Genomic DNA, 18,616 nt, shown 5'->3' with positions numbered 1-18,616 from the left:
GAGGCATCTATGATGCTGCCCTGGGTGGTGACCCCAAAGGCCCGGGGAAGTGGGGTCTCCCGGCGGCTTTCACTGAGCAGGAACAGCAGCTCCCCTGGAGCCCGGTGCTACAGTGCAGTGTTAGGAGTCTGCTCTGGACACTCCGTCTCTAGTCTGTTCCTAAAGCCCTCCAGGATCTGGTAAGCTGTCTACCACCGTGAGCCTCAGTTCTTTCTGCTTAGCTTGAGTAGATTCTGCTTTCTGCAATGGAATCCCAACTCAGAGGAGCTAGGAATGATTTGTATAAGCGAAAGGGCCTGCCAAGTGCTGTCACCGAGATCTCAAAGCAAGACCAAATAATGGTCCCCAAAGATGCCCACACCCTAATCCTCAGAACCTGTGAATATGTTACCTTACACGGTAAGGCAAATCAAGGATCTTAATAGGGGTGAGCCACATGGATACACAGTACAATTACAAGGGGACTCATAAGAGGAGCACAGGAAGGTTGGTGAGAGTCCGAGAAGATGTGATGACAGAGCACAGTGGGGAGTGATGCAGGGCTATACCGCTAGAGACAGGGCACTTCCAGAAAGTACCTGGCTCTCCCGATGCCTTGATTTAAGCCCCATAAGATTCATGACATCCAGAACTATAGGGGAAAAAAAACTTGTATTGCTCTAAGCCACTACATTTGTGGCAGTTAGTTAGAGCAGTGATAGAAATTAATACAAGTGGCTTTAGGGATCCCCCCACCCCACTCTGGCCTGGCTGCTGAGAAGAGCCACAGTAACGCTATGGAGCTGTTTGAGGGTGGCCAGTTGACATTGAGGTAGACGGGACCCTCAGGGGCCTGGATCTGAAAGTTCCTTCAAAGGCGGCCCTAGCTCTTCAGGAATCCATCTGGGGCCTCCTCACCGTCCTCCAGCCCATGCCCTGTAGGGAAGAGTGGCAGGATGTCGGGAGCAAAAATAGGATTATAGGAGAGAGAGCACAAGGTCTGGGTTGTCCTGTGCCAGTCTGCAACTTCTGGCTACACCTCCTACCAAAATCCTGAGAAATCCCCACAGTTTATATTCAGGGCTTCTCAGGAGTCCAGCAGTGACCCACCTTGCACATTCAAGAAATTCCAAGACTGAAAAGTTATCAACAGATCTGGAGAAACCGGATGGAGGAGGTGACTTCGTGACATTTTCCCATGGAAACCAACATCTAGGTGCGATGAAAACTCTCTAGCAGATTCATGGGTGCCAGGGACAGAGAGAAGGGGGTCAGGGGACTGCATATGGATACGGAGTTTCCCTTTGGGGTAACAGCATGTTCTGGAACCAGATGGTGGTGATGGTTACATGGCATTGTGGATGTACTAAGTGCTGAAAAAGGTTTAAATGGTCAATATTAATTTATGTGCATTTTATCACAATAAAAGAAAACAAACCCTCTGCTCCTTGTGGCTGGGTTGGTGCAAAACCGATCAACCACCTCGGCATTCTGCATCCCTCTAGACACTTCTCAAAAGTGAGGCTGTACTACGAATCCCACCAGCCAGCCCAGGGCAAAGAGCAGTTTCCCTGCGGGAGCCCCTGGCTGGGCATTGATCAGCGGGTTCAGCTGCCCAGACCACCCGTCAGTGGGGCAGCACCTGCTGAGGGACCCATCTCACTTTGTGGAAGAGCCCTGGAGTCCCAGAGGCTCACACATTAATCATCCCTCTCCTGTGCTCACAGGCACACCCTGGAAGTAAATCAGAAGTCTTGGGGTTTGCTCCAGATGAGAGCAGGAAGCACGTGTCTGTTACCCCCCAGCCCTGCAGACGTGGCTGCAGGAGGGGACGTGCTGCCCAGAAGCTGTTCCCTGGCTGGTTCTACAGGCAGCTACGGCAGTTTCCAGGGACGACAGCTGCGCCATCCGGATGCACTGGCTCCGCTGAGCGAGGTATGCAGCCACCGTCGTGCCTACAGCTCAGGAGCTGAGCACATGCCAGACCTCCTGCTCCCTGCTCGGTCCTCCCAGCCAGACTTCCTCCCGTCGTTCGAGAGTGATCCACCCTCACATCCACCTTATAGGAACTAGAGCCTCAAGTACTGAAGCGCTGTGTTCAGTGTCTCCAACCATAGAGAGCTCCTGAACTGCTCTGATTCCAGAGACTACAGTCTGCACCATTGCAGGAGGGTGAGATGTAGGGAGAGAAGATGTTTGCACATTATGCTGCCTTTAAGGAAAAAATAAAAGTCCTTTTGTGTGTCCTTGGTGAGGACTTAGACGATGCAGCTCCTGTAGGTCACGGCTAACCTGTGTGCAGGTGTGAGATGGAAGCCTGAGGGAATGTGTCCCACCCTCGCACCGCTGGAGAGACTCCAGAGCAACCAGACTCAGAAAGCTAAAGCCCAACCTGGACTGTCATGTCAGAAGTCCCCAGGGTTGGGTCCCTGTGTTCCCAGGGCAGGCCTGAGACCCTGAGAAGGGGAAGCAAGCTGAGGTGCCAAGAGGTGCCTAGCAAGGGGCTGCTATAAAAATTATATATATATATTTTTTTTTCTTTAGGTCCTGGGAACAAACACTTTTTGAGCTTCTTATGAAAGTGAACATAAATCATAAATCACAAGTTGTAAGCACACGGCTTGATGAATCTTCACAAACGGGACACATTTGTGCAGCCAGAAGCCCGTCCAAGCAACCTGCCTTGTTCCCCAATACCACAGATCGGTGTTGGCAGTGTTTGAACTTCATGAGAATATAATCACGCACTAAATCCTCTTGCGTGTTGCCTGGTAGGACTCCTGGAAGCTTCATCCATATCGCTGCATGTGGTTTCGTTTTAGTTTATTTATTCTTATCAAGGAACTGTATCTATTTCATCTTGTGAATCTGTCTACCCATTCTATTACTGATGGACATTGGGGTGATTTCCACCTGGCAGCTAGTATAAATACTGCTGCCGTGAGCATTCTTATATAAGTGTTTTGGTGAATCTCGCATGCATTTTAGAAAATCATGTGTCAGTGTCTACTTTTAGGTGTGCTTTTCTCCCCCCTGCATTTAACAGCTTCATCTCCAAACCTAGATTGAGGTGTTCCATAACTATGAAGTTCAAAATCTAAAAGCAGAAATGAAATAAAACTAAAATCCCAGATGTCCATCCGCAGTAGAACAGTTAAGTACACATTAGTATATTCACCACATGCAATATGATGCTGCATGATGGGGTGCAGGGGGCAGTTAAAGGGTAGGAATATAAAGAGAATGAGACTTTACTACTCCTCCCTGAGATTTGCATGGCTGTGGCCGCATCACCTCCAGGGAATGGGCATCTCGGGGTTCCAGACTGTTGCTGATGGTAATCTCTTTGTATCAGTGGATGCAGTACGGGTCCACAGGCAGGACAACCAGAAAGTCCAAGCTCAGCTGCACACCTCGTCAGAGCTGACCTGTGTGCATCCTTCTCTCCTTCATTCTGATATTATGGTTTGGTTATGCAACCTTCCCCTTCGAAGCAAACCATGAATGATGTATGCTGCTGAGGAAGTGTCCTCTGGGTTGAGCAGAGACACATTTTCCAGAGCAGAGCTAGCCTGAGATAATCATGAAAGAGCCTAAGAAAACACATGCATATGTGTTGCATAGAAGTGAAGAGAGAGAGGAACAGAGAGACACAGGCAGACAGGAGAGAGAGATAGAGGGAGGCTATGCAATCAAACAGAGCTGGCAGGTCTTGAAAATGAGACTCAGACCATTGACTCCAAACCTGTAGAAAAGATTGAGTGGTGGTGAGATGCACTAAGCCTGCCCGTCTCTGGACCTGCAAGTGCAGAGGTCTGGGAGGGAAATACCTGCTGTGTCTCTATCTGCCTCTTCTCATCCCAGCTTCTGCATTAGGGAAATTCATGAAGCTCATGAAAGAATTCTGCAATATAAATGAGAACTTCTGTTTCCAAATCAAAATCTGGGAGAGAGACGCTATAGGGTTTGAAAAACAAAAGTTAAAAAATTCTCGCCGAGCATCTCCTAGCTCTGTGAAAACACACATTAATATTGATGCCTCCTCAATAAATGTTTGTGAACAAAAATCTCTTCCCAAAGGAAGTCAGCCAAATTGCTTCATTTCAGATAATTTTCCACATTTCCTCCAAAGTTTCCATAGCTCGCTTCGATCCATCTTGAGAAGCAAATAAAGAACATTGTTTTCCAGGAATACGTTTCAACAAAGACCTCCACTTTGAAACAGCCGCCGGGACTTTCTGCGTGGGGATTGCAGTGAGCTTGCTGGCGATGTTGCTGTCGCTTTTACCAAGATCAATATCATCGGGTGGGACAGAGCACACTCCTCCAAGGACACCTGTCATGTAGTGCTGCACGCTCCTGTCCCTTGCAGGGAAGACAGGTTACTGATCGCAAAGAACGTCCTCATCTTGACCCCGGCTGGTTAGGAAATTCTGAAGGTCAGCCTAAACTGATTATTCTCCAATGAAACTGCTGTATTTCTGCATATTTATTTTCAATCTGCTTCCCAGGCACCTCACCTGAGATTTCCCCAGCATGTTCCATTGTGTCTGAACTTTTGTCCGTGTGCCGTGGAGACCATCCGGGACCAGCACAGTGGATGAAGGGCCCTGCCGTGGGGACCATGGGACAATGAGCCAGAGCTACAGAAGCTGCCCTGGAGATATGAAGCACACACCTGCAAGCCAAAAGCAAATACCATCCTAAATATAGCTGAAGCCACACGATATTAGGAATGAGATAGTTACGCATAAATACCACTGAGATGCTGTCATAGTGTCATCTAGAAGTCATGAGTCTATGGAGACAGAAGGTTACCGGTCGCAGCAAATAGACTGGAATAAACAACCTTGTCTTTGTCATAATTGCACAGAGGGGATGTTGGCAGCTGAGGACAATGCACACAGACAGGTGCGCATACTCACTCCCTGATACCGCAAAACCATGTTGAGGGTTCACCTATGCCAGGCACCATGACTCCTGCGGGACAGCTGGCGGGGACCAATGCAGACCAAGCCCTGTCCTTGTGTGGCCACAGATATTAGGGCCAATGGAAACCTGATGGAGCAGGTCCATGGGGGGTGTGTGCTGGAGTGCAGTGAGGGGCCTTTCTGAGCAAGTGACATTTAGGGAGGATCTATCTAGGTGACACACGGGAACAGAGAAGTAAGAAACCAGTAAAAGACTGACACACTGACAATTCATATGGTAACAAAATGAATGTTGGCTCAACATATGTTTAAGTCTCTCATTTTGCCAAAATTCAAATACCTGCAAGTTGAAATAAGAATAAACCATGATAAGCCATCAAATTGGAATTTATTAAAAAACTGTCCTAGTGCTGGCAAAGAGGTAGCAAATTGTCATTTCCACATTGGCTCAAGACTCAAGAAAACTGTATCATTTGGTCCTCCAATTCTACTTCTAGAAACTTAAACTACGAAAAGATAATAGAGTCCCCATATTTAGACTATGAGGATATCAGACATTGGAACACTGAGGGACAACGGGGGTTGCCATGTATGCACAGACTACACACTCGGTGAGAATACACCCAGTGCCACGGCAGTCATGTTTGGAAGGTGGGGCTAAAAATGACTCTTTTATTTCATTTTTTGGTGCTATTATCTATTTCCCGTTCTTTCTGCTTTGGAGTCTCCTATGCATGAATAAAAAACCTGCAATAAATGCTAAAGAAATATTTGCCTGGACTCACATAGTGCAAGGAAGAACTTAGTTTGCACTCCCGATGTCCAACAGGTTAGCTGGAAAGGTCTGGTCTCTTATGCTAGGTGCTTCTATGGGTGGAGCGGATTCCGTCAGGGGCAGTCGGAGGGCCTGAGGGAAAGCACCCAGTTTGATGTGTCACCATCTGACAGGCATACATCTCACACCGATGGCAGTGAAAGGATGTGTCAGGGAAGCTATTACATGAAATGGGAATTTGGATCTATTGAAAAGGATTAGAGAGACGAGGAGGGATTTGGTATAAGGAAAGAATGCCTCCTAAATCTGCCACGGAAACTGCTGTAGTGGAAAGGTCAGAAGAAATATGGGAGGCGTCCGGGGCTGCAGAGCCGTGGCCTGGGACCAGAGAGGCACACCTCATCAGTCACGGGGATGCTCTCAGCCCCAAGAACTGGCTCGGCTCCCTTGCAGAGAACCAGGAGCACTCCGGCTGAATAGAGCACTAAGAAACTGCATGTTACCCTAAGTCCCATGGTTAATGACCCCAAAGGAAAGATAAATGTTTGAATCATTCATAAAAGGAAAGAGCAGAATAATGAAGTAAATGAAAAGAGAAAAAGAAGGGGGAGAGGGAAAGAAAATAGATAAGGAAAAAAGATGAGAAGTAACACCATTAATATCATTTTTTAAAAAGCCACTAGAGAGTAGAGAAAGGACCATATTCAGAGTCAGTGGAAATGGGCTCTGGCCCCTCGTTCTGACCATGTCTGACCCTGAGAAAAATCCCTTACCCTCTCTGGATCCCAATCTCTCCTCCTACAAAACAGGTGGGGGAGTGGGTAGGCTTCACAAGCTGCAGGGGATGTTTTAGGCTAAATCTCAACAGGTGTAGCTCGGTAGTGCTGATGCCTCGTTTCCACCCAACAAGTGAGCATGACAGTTATGTACACATGCTTTCATCTGAACAGGGGCTGAACTTGAGCGGAAAATTTATACCAGAGTCTTCCTCTCTCCACTACCCCTTGGTGGTGTCACGTCCAAAGAGAAATAGAACTGTAAGTTAGGGGCAGTCATATGTGGCATCTGCCTTCCAGAGGAACGGGAGCTGCCCGCAGCTTTAGCAGCAGTGACCACATGGATGGCCTTGGCAGTGATTGCTTCGGTGTGTGCCAGGAACAGAAGACACATTTCAGGAACACCTGGGTGGCTCAGTCGGTGAAGCATCTGCCTTTGGCTCAGGTCATGATCCTGGGGTCCTGGGATGGAGCCCCGAGTTGGGCTCCCTGCTTAGCAGGGAGCTTGCTACTCCTTCCCCTCCTGCCTACCGTTGCCCTCGCTTATGCCCTCTCTGTCAAATAAATAAATAAAATCTTAAAAAAAGAAGAAGAAGACACATTTCAGGAGACTCAGAAATAAAAGGGAAATTTGAAAATGGGTGACGGGCACTGGGGGTTATTCTGTATGTTAGTAAATTGAACACCAATAAAAAATAAATAAATTAAAAAATAAAAATAAAAAAATAAATTAAATGGAATATAAAAAAAAATGAAGACAGAGGGCATGAAGCATACTCTCGAGCAGGTAAAAGTTCTGAAACACAGCTCTGTGTGTTGGAGTGCGAGCTCTAGGGTCTTCTTTTTTTTTTTTTTTTTTAAGATTTTATCCATTTATTCATGAGAGACACAGAGAGAGAGGCAGAGGCACAGGCAGAGGGAGAAGCAGGCTCCGTGCAGGGAGCCTGATGCAGGACCTGATCCCGGGACTCCAGGATAACACCCTGGGCCGAAGGCAGGCGCTAAACATACCTGCTGCTCCCTGGCCGTTTGCTCCCAGGTACCAGAGACTCGCAAGGGGTCGCGGCCACTGAGACGGTGACGGCGGCAGGGAGAGCTGGGAGGATGGAGGGGTAGGGTCCCTTGAGATGGAGAGGTAGCTGGTGCAGACCTCACAGGTGGAGGCAAAGCTGTGCTAGTGGGGAGGGCTGAATGCGGGAGGAGCCAGGTTTGTTACTTGGAGAGCAGGCAGGAGAGCACCCTGCTCTAGAGAGGGCACCTTGGTTGAGAAATTAATATTCTTCGTGTGGATCCAAACATTGCTGAAGGCAAAGATGGAGTAAGTGTTTGGTGAGGGAGCTGGAATTTTAGTACAAAATGTCCTCATGGAGACTGGAGTGCCAGAGGACCCGATGCAGAGGATTGGCAGGCCCCTGGGGAAAAGGTCAAGATAGGAAGCAGGAGGGTGAGGGGAAGGTGAGGTAGGGGCTCAGACGCAGGATGCTGGCCAGGAACGCATGGGATTACCAAGCCTCATGGTTATGAGGGGATCAGTGATTAAATTTTATTTTGAAAGGACCTGAGCTTCTGTGAACCATATCCTAGGTGCTGAAAACATATTTATTCAGCTAATTTTCTCATCTGGATCTTTACAATTGTATCTTAACGATTTTTTTAATGTCCAGTTGTAACTTCCAGGCAAGTCCAGCCTCCACACTCCCCCTAGAGTTATCTTCATAAAATATGGATCAAGGACCTATCAATTCCCTGTTGGAATACTGCACCAGCTCCCCAGCACATTAAGGAAGAGGTACAGCTAACTTCAAACACGTCATTGAAAGCCCAGCACAATCTAATGTATCTGACATCATCTGCCCTGCCTGGCACCCCCTGCTCCGTCTCATCATGCCAACTACACGGCACTCCCCTCGCCGGGGACAGGTGGAACATCAGTGGGCATTCGGCCTCCAAAGCCAGTTTGCATGTGTTAGAACCCCAGGGTCATGACATACAGCGACTGTGTGACCTGATTTAGTTACTGACCATCTCTTAGCACTTCCCACATTCCTGAAGTGAAGTGGTAATAGTGCCAACCTCATAGGGTTGTTGTGAGGATTTAATAAGTTCATGCAGGCACAGCACTTAGATCACAGCCTGGCACCGAGTATGTGCTCAATAAATGTTAGTGATTCTAGAACAAGTGTTCACATTTCCCGTGATGCCGCACCCTCCTCTTTGCAGGAAATGCTCCTCTTGCCTTCCCCACCTCCAAATCCCTTGTTTCCTCTCAAATCCCAACTCAAATATCACTCCTTTGAAGCTTTTAGAGCTTTTTCCTTTTCCTATTTTCCAAGTTAAAATTAATCACTGACTTTGGGCTCTCGTGAGATTTATCCAGACCCAATTAGAGCAATAACAGCTTTTTACTTAAATTAACTGCTTAATGCAGCTTCACCTAGAGCAAACCGAGAGTGGGCTTCCCCCTTCTGCTGACGGCCATGGACAAACGCAAGCTCCGTGGGCTTTGATACACAGCAGTGAGAAGGTGGCATATGTGCTTTCATTCACCTGCACATCCCAAGGGGCTAAACACGGTGCTCAGCACTTACTAGGTGCTCAGGAAAGGTCTTTTGGGCCAAATGGAATGGAATGGAATAGGATTGAAGGGAATCGAATGTATTTACATCTCAAGGATTTAGAGGTATCCACCACACAGATCTCTCAATGCATCTAACATTATTACAGGTTTTAACTATTTTGAAGGAAAACTCTAAACTGAACCCCTTCTAATATGAACAACTAACATGCATTTTAATGAGCAACAGAGAGCTTATAATATCCCACTGTACTAGCCAGCAATATGTCCCTTTTCTTGCCAGTAATAATTTCAATGGGGAAAGTATCCACAAGTATTTCTAGCTCCCTTTAATGTTATTAAAAGTACCAGTGTAGCCTAGCAACCACCAAGATACAGATATTAAAACAGACACTTTATAATATATTCCAGTACTTTGCCATCCATTTAGCATAAATGTCTGCATTCTAATAATTCCTGATTTCTTATTTATAAGAATAATTTTATGCCATTTTCTGTGCTGTCTTTCTCAGGACCCTCTTCCTCCCCTCTCTGGTCCCTTCATGTGTTGATTGATCTACTCAGATGTGATGCGAGAGAAAAAACAAGTTAGTTAAAAAAAAGAAAAATAAAAAAGAAAGGAACCCAAGAGCACCTCAGGGCAGGGCAGGCTATGTGAAGTGAAAGGTATGTTTAAACAGGTCCCATGGTGAGACTTGGACTTCTTTCTAAACCCCAACATTCTGCTTTCTTAGCAAGGCAAGGGCATCTCTTTAGCTGCAAATCTATTATCTCATTGTGCAAAGAGTTGCAGAGGCCCTGGAGTCAAATGCCAGAGGTCAGTGTAGATTTTTGTGTGGGGATCTTGCATGCAACTGAACCATGAGGCATGAACAACAGAATCGTAGAATTGGGTCTTAGAAGGAGTCTTGAGAGTCATCTCTGCTATACTCCCACATATGTTTGACAAGCAGGCACCCATCCTGTACTAATGCTTTGGCCATAGAGCACACTGGCAGGGTTTTGTGCCACCAAAAGGAGCCTGAGACCCAGACTAAGGTGGACAGGGAGACTCTGGAGTCCCCATTTTGGGGAAAATCTCAGCTATGAATGCAAGAAAGGACACTGAGGCAGTCATCAAGGCACAAGCAAGTCAAACAAGACCCTTTTTTAAGCTCCATAGGGATGGGAGTAGACATCTGCAGACTCTTATGGTGAATGAAGATGGAAAGATTGATGGTCCTAGAGAAAGGACACACAAGAGTGTGTCAAGCCTGGAAGGTGCAAAGCAGGGGTGAGTGTAATCAGTGAAGCTCACATAGGTCAAAAGGAGTAAGAAAATCTCTACCTAGGCACTAAAAGGAGAGGAAAATATCTGTTAGAACTAATAAATGGATCAAGCAGAGTTACAGGATATAAAATCCATATAAACATCAGCTGCATTTCTACATGCTAACAACAAATTGTCAGAAATAGAAATTACAAAAACAATACCCTTTATAAATGCATCAAAAAAGAATAAGCTACTTAGGGAATAAGTTTAACCAAGGAGGTGAAAGATGCATACTCTGAAAACTGTAAGACATTAGTAAAAGAAATTAAAGAAGACACATGTAAATGTGCTCATGTGCTGGAAGAATTAATATTGTTAAAATAGTCATACTCCCCAAAGCCATCTACAGATTCAATGCAACATCTATCAAAATTGCAATGGCATTTTTCACAGAAATCAAGGAAACAATCCTAAAGTTTGTATGGAACCAAAAAAGTCTCACTACCCAAAGCAATCTTAAGAAAGAAGAATAAAGCTGGAGCTGTCACAATCCTAGATTTCAAGATATGCCACACAGCTATGATAATCAAAACAGTATGGCACTGGCATTAAAAACCAACAACACATCAATTAATGGAGTGAAATCAAGAGCCCAGAAAGAATCCTATGCATATAAAAAGGAGCAGGGTGTGGGAGACATTCCTGAAGATGGAGGTACATCTCTCTTTTTTTTTTTCATTTACTTAATTTTGATTAAGCTATTCCTCCCTGCCAAGCACTGTCCTAGGCATTGGGAATACAACATAATTCCTTGTAATTATGTGCCAACATAATCCTCTAGTGGCAAGGAGCAGTTCAGAAGTGGAAAATCACATTTGCAGTAAGAAGTAACCAAGTAATAAAAGCAAAGGATCAAGAGGAGGCATCATCCATGCCTCAGTCAGCATGATTTCCAAGAGGCAGTGGCATATAGTTGTGATAAGGTGGAAAGATGGTGGATGTTACCAGTAAATAGATTGTGGGTGTTTTCTGAAGGCAATTTTTCTTTGCAATTAAGAAGTCTAAAAACTGAGGAAGCTCACATAAGCTCAAATGCAGAAGTAAGAGACGAGAGTGTGATGTGGTCGCTAAAGCCATCACCACATCTCCTGCATCTTCTGCATCAGAACAGAATCCCTCCTTGCTCTGTTCTAGAGACCATGTTTTAAGGACGGCTTCCAGAAGAAGGTGAGCAGGTGTAGGCATCTGAGAACATGGCCTACAGGAGTATCTCAGAAAGTATGCTGAGCTCAGTGGAGCAACGGGAGTGGAGATTAATTGAGCTTGACAGTTGCCGAGTGCGGGTACACGTCCTTCCCATAAACCATCCAGGGACACGTTAGTGGGAAGATGGCTCCATTGGTTTCCCGTGTCCACGTTCCTTGGCATCAGTCTCCCAATGCTTTCCTAATTAAGTCAGGGAGTAACTGTCCCTACACCCCTGCTGCTACAGGAACCCTGGCCCCTGAACAGGGGCAAAGGTTCCATAATAAATTCATTTAAATACAGTGAGGAGTCCCATGTGCTGCTTGTCTCCTCTCACTCTTGATCTCTAGCTCCTTTTTCAAACCCCGTGTCCTGCAGCTAGCTGTCTAGCTGGCTCTGCAGCCGTCTAGCTGGGCTGCAGGAGGAGATGGAGTGGGGAGGGGCAGCTGGGCCGAAAGTGAGAATCTGGCAGAGAGAGCATGGGATCAAGACTCCCTCCAGAATGAGAAAACCATTTGGCTCCCCACCTCACTCTCCTCCCCTCCCCTGCCTCATGACTGAAGAACAAATGGGACCCTGACTGTTTCCTGAAAAAAAGTGCTGCCTGCCAAGCCTAGCACCATCTGTCGTATGCCCCAAGATCATTTCCACTGCACCGATAGCATTGGCTCATGTCCTGGATGGTGAATGTTGCCTAACTACCTAGGATTGAAGGGAGGAGGGAGTGCAAGGGAGGCGCGACCAAATGGGTAGATCATTCATACTGGATATAACAGAAGCCTCATCAATCGGGGGGGTGGCATCTAGAAGGATCTCACACTTGTTGAGGAAACACAAAGGTCAATCAGCAGAAGAAGCTAGCAAAGAAAAGAAAGGATGCAAGTTGGCACTGAGTTCGGGAGATCGTGGGAAGATTGTTGGAGAGACCTGGGGGTGTTCATGGCTTCTCTTCACAGGCCTGGGGTGCCTCAGCTTCTGTTACAGGGCCAGAGGTGGGTGATGAATTCATATACACCTGAGAAAGCAGGTCTCATCGTCCACCATGGTCCCCTCACTCCCATCCAGCTTCTCCTAGCGGTATCGCACAGAAGCGACACAGATGATGTGTGTTGCTGCGAGTCCTCCTGCCACACGTTCTGTTCTCACTGTCGGGGCTGCTGCCAGTAGCTGCAGACAGATCTGGGAGGAATGAGTTCTGCAAGGGTTTGAACATGGAGCTGTGAGCTCGATTCTCAGCTGAGGATTGAGCGGCATTTCTCGCTGGACCTGCCAGCCAGTGGGTTGATCTGACCTGTAACTCGGGACCCATCATCGGTGATGTTGGGGAGCCAAGACGCCTGCAGACGAGGGCAGCTAAAAAGGTGAGGAACATTTGAAGACCCTGGAAACGTGTCCTTCACCTTATATAAACCAGAATTCTGTAGAGCAGTCATTGTCAGACTAGCTGAGCCAGGGGTCTGTTGCACCCCCGATTGCCAGCCCCACCCTCCAGGTTTCTGACTGCTTGGTCTGCGGTGGGCCTGAGACTCTGCATTCCTGGTGAGTCACCAGATGGTGCCGGTGATGCGGCCCTTAGCAAAATGGGCTGCCCTGGAATGGCTACTGGGTTGGAGGCAGAACGGGGGTGAATACAATATTCCATTTTGGGTTCCCCTAAGACTAAGAAGGATTAGTGTGCAGGCACAGTGAGAGGGGTTCCCCACAACACTGGGTGGGGGGGTAGGGAAGTGAGCCGAGGAAGGGAAGAACCGACAGAGGGTACACAGCGAGGCCACTGACCCCAGCAGGCGTCTACGGCTTACTCTTGCAGAAGACCTGGGAAACCAGGCAGCACACGTCTCAGTATCACTCCTCTGTGGGAAGCAAGCTGTGGAGGGTGGCAAGCAGGAGCCCCCCCACCCCACCCCACCCCCGAGCCACTAACCTCCCCTGAGGCTGCTCCGGGGAGTGGTAGGTCCTTAGCACGTTCATCCTGCCACTCGGGGCGGTTGACAGGCTCTGCAGAGCTTGGCTGATGGGATCCGGACAGGATGCCGGCAGCAGGGGCGGCAGGGGAGGGCCAGGCAGGTGGCAGACGGATGCATGGCCAGCCCCACTCCCTGCCATCTCGGTCCGCGATCCATGGACCTGCCTCCGGAGCCCACGTGTCCCCTCCGGCAGAAACTGGCACCCACTCTGCCAGCGAGGACAAACCTCTTTCCCGGATGGTGGGTAAATCTCAGAGGCTTAAGGGAACAGGGAAGGTGTTGTCAGGGAGAGGGCATCTCCTGGGGCACCTGTCTGGGGAGGGTCCTGCATGACACCTCCATCAGGCCACTGCCCATCCCCGTGTCATGGGGTTAGCTCTCGTAAGTGGCACCCTAAGTTACAGATCATGTCCCTGGCCCGAGGCTTCAGTCATCCCCTGGTCTCTTTGGCTAAAACCCTTTGCAGGATATCCCATCCCCTTCTCCACCAAACCACTCTCTCCCTTACCAACCCTATACCCTCCTCTGTCCCGGCAGAAACCCAAGCCATAGCATGCTGAGCTTCTTAGACTTCTACAAATAAAACATTGTTTTATGCTTTGTAGTCTGCAAATGCTGTTCCCCTTCAAAGCCATTCTCACTTTCTCACCTCCAGGCATTTACTCTGCAGGATTTGAAAGTTTGGGACCACTTGCCCCATCATGCTCTATTTCCTGGGCTGAGACACCAGTGTTTTTGGTGCATTATATTAAGTGCTTGATTCTTTGCTTTTTTTGCTTTGCCAGGTCTGGCAGCGAGGAGCACCTTCTAGCCTTCCTTCTGGATAACGCCACCTAGTGCTGCAGCTGGGTGAAACCCTGGCTGCTGCGCGGCGGCCCCTCCTGTTGCCTGAGCGGCTCCAATGGGTGGCTAGCTCCTGGCACCTGCAGCTACCATGTTGGGGACCGCTGACTTCATACGGACAGCCCTGCTTCCCCTGCTCCTTTCTATTTTTATTAGGGCAAGAGGGTAAAACGGCATTGTTGTTGTCTTATAATTGGAAACATGACCCATATATTCTTGGCTGCCCCAACCTTTCCTAGAAGGGGGGAAAAAGTGAAATATCATTTCAGGAACGAGGGCTTTCCTAATCTGTACGCTCAGCATTCCTGCCTCCAGGTTAATTAAGGACAATGAGATATGATCCACGGAAAACAATGTGGGAAGGAGGCAGAGAAGTTAGAAGTACAAAGCTTCCAAGAGGAGATTGAAGAATAGGATCCGTGCCTACAGCCGTCACGGGAGTTTTAAATAGCTGAGTCTATTGACTTGCCATTTTGGTCTTGGGAACACAGCACTGGGAAGAGGAGTTTCTGGGGGACCTGCTCTGTCCTGGCCCCTGAGATATGAAGATCCTAGCCAGCACCACCTTCAGATGCCCGCAAGCAGGTAACTTAGAATCTAAGCAGACAGAGCCAGCCTCCCAGCTTCTGTGCAGCCCCGGATCCAAGAAAAGCATGGGCCCCAGATGAGTGAGACCCTTTGACTCTTTGTCCTTCCCCTTCTCTCCCTTGCTCCTACCTTGATGCTGTCATCTCAAAGGCCTCTTGGTACCTTGTCGTCTGTTCCTGTCTATTTTCCATGTGGACACTCAGCCCTATCCAATCCCTGAGCCGGTGAGAGACTCTGGCCTGGCACCCACAGGTGGGGTCTGTCCCAGCCCAGGTCCCTGTCCCTTGCATGAGCTCTTGGTGCTGGGAACTCAACGATCAAAAACTTTCCACTGGGGACCCCTGTGAATCTACGTCCAGGCATTCCCCCTGGTCAGACGGGAGCCAGACCAGACCGATCAGAGGCACCATACCCACAACATGCCTGCCACTCCCAGTCCATGAAAGACATTGAGGTAGAGGGGACCAGACCTGGCCACCATGAATACAGTGCTGCAAAGCCTCAGAGGCAGCGGGCAACAGCCTTCGTCTATCACCTGCTGCTTTCAGATTCCTAGGGCTTCCAATTCCAGCTTTGTGACTTACTACTTTAGTGGCCTCAGAAATGTCCCTCTCTGGATTTACTCCCTCTTCGGTGACGTGGATGCCATGACTTCTGCATCTGCCTCCACAATTGTCCACCCTCAGGCCATCGTGGAGGCACAGACCCTCGGCCTTACTAGAAGGTAAGAGATGGAGAAGGGAAGGGACAAAATGGATGGTTTGGAATGACAATTGTACTATGCACCCAGTGGGTTCCTATTCCTGTACTCTGATCACCGAATCCTGATCACAGGGACATTTCCTCCCTAACTTCCAACCATTCCGGTGGAGCACCAGCCACATGCTCCACCCTGTCCCTCACAGCCCTCAGAGGAGCAGCACGTGACCAAGAATCGCCTTATTGTGCACTGTACTCCCTGGACAATGTGACCCAGAAAGAGACAATCCAAGACGTCTGCAAATAGGTGACAACTGGCTAGCTATTCCTCTCTGCCTGTAGATTGAGAATTCTCAGGAGTACAGACACAAGGCTGTTGATGAGCGTTTTCTCAGCTACATGGAGAAGGGTGAGTGAATATGAGAGCCAGCAAAGACAAAGCAGAGACACAGATCTACCCTCATTTCTCCCATATATTTCCCAGTGAACCCACCACTACCATCACTACCACCACTCTCCTGCTCCCACCACCCAATTTATTTTTTGGCTAAGCCAGTTTGAAGTAGTTTTTATCATTTGAATCTAAAAGTGTCTGGAGTCATAGAATAACTCCTTGTTCATCCTTGCTCATATCTCTTTTTTTTTTTTTAAGATTTATTTATTTATTTATTTATTTTCTTGAGAGACAAAGAGAGAGAGGCAGAGACATAGGCAGAGGTGGAAGCAGGCTCCATGCAGGGTGATCCCAGGACCCAGGGTCACACCCTGAGCCAAAAGCAAGACACTCAGCCACTGAGCCACCCAGGCGTCCCAGTCCTTGCTCATCCTTGCTCATCCTTGCTCATCCTTGCTCTTTCGGCATCAGAAACCCACATCCCATTACTTTTCAAAGCCTCCGCTCCCTTCATGGCAAAAACCTTGCATTGTTTGGACTTTCTGTCAGCCTCCATGGGCCTTGGGCTCTCCCAGGTCTTTTAGGTTTCCTTGGCCTAATGACAAACATCAAACATACTCACACTCCCAAGAAATACAGTCCAGGGGCTGTATCCAACTGTGCTATCTTTGTGTGGGAGCAGTGTCCAAGCACGCAGGAAAATGGGAGGATGGGGACATCCCAGCCAAGAAAGGCAAGCCCCAACACTGCCAGAGAGAAATGAAGACCACATTTCCAGCATGTATTTCAACCCAACATAGACCTCCAGAAAACAAATTCCCTGTCCCCCAGTTTCCATCAACAAATCAACTTTATTAATCCTGAATACACTGCAGATGAAAAGTTTAGATGGGCTGACCTGTCTGTCCAGCCTAAGGAAAGTAGCAAGAGTACATTATGCACCAGCGCTGTTTATGCCAACTGCAAAATCCCACCACCTCGGCTTTTTGAGAGCTCCTAAGGTCATAGGTTGTGAGAGGCTCATGCAGTTTCAACACCCTAAAATAAGTCACCAAATATAATAATTTCACACCTTACTTATTCCACAGATAACCACATCCAGTTTACACGTGTCATTTGGCAAAGCCACGAAGACAAAGAAACATGCCCCTAATGAATAATCTTTTCTAAACCAACCCTGGAAAAATCTTAGTGCTTTTTGGAGCACAACATACAAAATGCAATTTCATTTTTCCATTTTTTCCCCAGGTTTCAAGTGGCAGAAGCAATCTGATGGGCTTATAGGCTCCGTATGTAGGTCACTGGCACATTTGCATGTCCTCCCAAGAGTCATTTTCCATGGGATTTTTGCTCGGGGAGTGAACACATCTAAAATTGAAACTCTCTTTGGTGAGGCTGGTATTCAAGTGGGAAAAAATAGAGAGCAGCTCCCAAGCCATGCTAACAATGTTGGTTCTATTTCAAAGTGTGTTCAGTCTGGTGAAAATGACAGGGAGGGCCACCTAACCTGCCTAAGTGTCAAGCAGCCAAAGCTGTGTTTGGAAAAAAAAAAAAAAAAGTGATGGTGTCATTTATAATCCACATGTGCCCTTTCTAGATTTATACCCAAAGGCATCTTGTCATTTATTGTTTGGCCAGTGCCTCTTGGAGACATTTTTCTGTGATTATTTCCATGCATTTTCACAGCAGCATCTGCTGCTCGGATGGTGATGCCCAAGAAGAGAATTATAGAGGCTGCATATCCAGAAAGTCATGGAATCTGAGCTCTCAAAATGAGAAGTGACAAAAGCCAAGAAAGAACATGGGATGATGTGTTTCCAATTCGGCATTTAGAAATATATTCATCTACTAAGTCACCAAAGCCACGACAGAAACCACTTTTGATTTGCCTTTGTGCTTCCTTCTGCTGCCATCCAAACAGAGGGTTAATTGGACAAATTTCACCGCATCTTCCCTCAAAGAGCAGGTTGTGGACAGAGTCTGACGCACTTGCTATATGCCTTCCCTGGTTTCCTGTCCTCACCTGGCAGAGGAGAGCCAGAGGCTGTGGCAGCAGAGTGACCTTGGGGGAAGCTCCAGGCACTACCTCCCTCCCCACACCTCCCTCCCTGTAGAAGAGAAATAATGAAGGTCAAGGACTCCATTGTTTCCAGCTACTAATAGTTGGTGAAGCCAACAACAACAAAAAAAAAAACAATGTATCTCTGCTAAATGCTGTGCAGCACCATTTTTCCCTTTGCTCCCAGACAACATTGCACAGGACCTGCAGGCGTATCCTCTCTGCCTCATTAGGATGCAGGTACAGCCCAGAGGGACAGAATCTGGTTGTGGTGGCTGAATTCAGTCCTTTGCTTTCCATCTGCTGCCCTGGAAACTTGTAAATGGTGACATGGAAGGAGAGCCCGGGGAGATGCCCATGAGGCCTTGTCCTTGGCTCTCGTTGAGGCCCAAAGTTAGAGCCCAGGCACCCAAGTGCATTACCCCAGCCCACCTCAGTAGGATGAGCCCCCCAGTAAACAGGAGGTGCCATCCCCAGAGCTATCTGCCTCCCCCATTCCTGGCCCAAGGCAGGTGGGCAGATCCTGCATAGCT

At 47.8% G+C, this 18,616-nt stretch overlaps 2 long non-coding RNA genes across 2 annotated transcripts in view; one reads left to right on the top strand and one right to left on the bottom strand.

Annotated features, from left to right (window-relative positions):
* Positions 1-1,362: 1,362 nt before the first annotated feature.
* On the bottom strand, positions 1,363-13,750 carry LOC125754880 (uncharacterized). The gene is made up of 2 exons (XR_007409897.1): positions 13,458-13,750; positions 1,363-4,657 (listed from the first exon to the last, which is right to left on the bottom strand). It is a non-coding gene; the product is annotated as an uncharacterized LOC125754880 (long non-coding RNA).
* LOC125754879 (uncharacterized) overlaps positions 12,288-18,616 on the top strand; it is a 22,412-nt gene continuing 16,083 nt past the window's right edge. Inside the window, exons 1-2 of the long non-coding RNA XR_007409896.1 lie at positions 12,288-12,894; positions 14,286-16,039. This is a non-coding gene — a long non-coding RNA (uncharacterized LOC125754879). The remainder of the gene's footprint in view (positions 12,895-14,285; positions 16,040-18,616) is intronic.

The sequence above is a fragment of the Canis lupus genome, chromosome 3 (genome assembly GCF_003254725.2).
Source record: "Canis lupus dingo isolate Sandy chromosome 3, ASM325472v2, whole genome shotgun sequence".
Taxonomy (NCBI): Eukaryota; Metazoa; Chordata; class Mammalia; order Carnivora; family Canidae; genus Canis; species Canis lupus.
This window is presented reverse-complemented; position numbering and strand designations above follow the sequence as displayed.